The sequence below is a fragment of the Odocoileus virginianus genome, chromosome 32, assembly GCF_023699985.2.
Source record: "Odocoileus virginianus isolate 20LAN1187 ecotype Illinois chromosome 32, Ovbor_1.2, whole genome shotgun sequence".
Taxonomy (NCBI): domain Eukaryota; kingdom Metazoa; phylum Chordata; class Mammalia; order Artiodactyla; family Cervidae; genus Odocoileus; species Odocoileus virginianus.
In genome coordinates, this window is record NC_069705.1 from 17,050,565 (window position 1) to 17,052,007 (window position 1,443).

General features: G+C 38.9%; 1 non-coding gene across 1 annotated transcript; it reads left to right on the forward strand.

Annotated features, from left to right (window-relative positions):
• Nucleotides 1-384: 384 nt before the first annotated feature.
• On the forward strand, nt 385-457 carry TRNAG-CCC (transfer RNA glycine (anticodon CCC)). The gene has a single exon. It is a non-coding gene; the product is annotated as a tRNA-Gly (tRNA).
• The last annotated feature ends 986 nt before the right edge of the window (nt 458-1,443 follow it).

Here is a 1,443-nt window from a genome sequence, read left to right on the forward strand (position 1 = left end):
ATGTGTGAGTGAGTGCTTAGTCCTAAGTCATGTTTGACTCTTTGCAACCCCATGGACTGTAGCCCACCAGGCTCCTCGGTCCATGGGATTTCCCAGGCAAGAATACTGGAGTAGGTTGCCATTTCCTCCTCCAGTTCTTCCCAACCCAGGGATCAAACCCAGTCTTCTGCATTTGCGGGTGTGTTCTTTACTATTGAGCCACTGGAGAAAATAGGACTTAAATGCAAATTGATTCAATGAAACATAAGATTAAACCTGGAAAATCTAATGATGCAGATACAAAATAATTTGATAAAATTTTCAGAATATAGTACAAAGATCCAAAGTGATCCAAAAAAGTTGATGGAAAAGTTAGTAGATAAGAATAAAGGAAACAAATGGACTTCCCTGATGGTCCAGTGGTTAAGACTCTGCATTCCCAAAGCAGGGGACCCAGGTTCGATCCCTGGTCAGGGAACTAGATCTCACATACAGCAACTAAGTATCCCACATGCAGAAATGAAGAACTGACAGAGCCAAATAAATAAATATTTTTTAAAGACAGCAAAGGAAATAGAGATTATGGTGTCTTTAGGAAGACACCATAACAACTAAAGAAGCAGCAAATATCTAAAGCAGAACTGAAAGATTATTCTCAAGACTAACCACGGAGCCTCATGAAAAGGGCTTACCACACAATGTTCAAAATCACTGGAAAGAGACCCACATAAAGAGATGCCCTGGAAAAAAACATATTATTTTCATTAAGACAGATAAGCAATAAACTTTTAAACAGCAGACATTTTTAAAATGGGTTTACCCACAAAAAAGAATAAAAATCAGACTCTCATCAAACTCTAAATATCAAGAAGGCAAAGAAATTATATTTCATTTATAGTTTCAAGGAAAATATTATGTCCCCTAAATTCTGAAAGCGGCTACATTGCAACTCATGCATGAATAAACAGAAAGCTATTCTAAAATGTGTACTGTGCAAAAAGACTTTCACTTCCAATGGTTGTCCAAAGACCAGTGCTCCAACCTAGAATTAGAAAAGCCAGATGGAATACAAAATTATCTTTTCCAAAGCAGAAGAGAGTTGCTGAGGCAACAAGAAGTAAATGAACTAATACTTCAGAAGGGAAGGGACAGAGAGGTGAGCTGGCTTCTGCAGTTGCTTTTACTTGAGTGTATTGATGAATTTGAATATGGGCAAGAAGCTGAGAATCTAGGCAAAGCCTGGAGCCACAGCTGGAAGGGGGCTGCTTCAGGGAAAGAAAGAAATCTGAGGAGATTTTGGTAGAGAATTGGAAAGTTCCAAGTGCATGACAATGTTTTTAACCCAAAACATACCCCAATACTGGAGCAGTATGCAGAAGGAGACAAAAACATAATTGGCAAGTCTCTGAAGAGCAAAACAGAGCTCTGTTGTCAAGCTCAGAGCACAGCGATTAGGACTTGAGA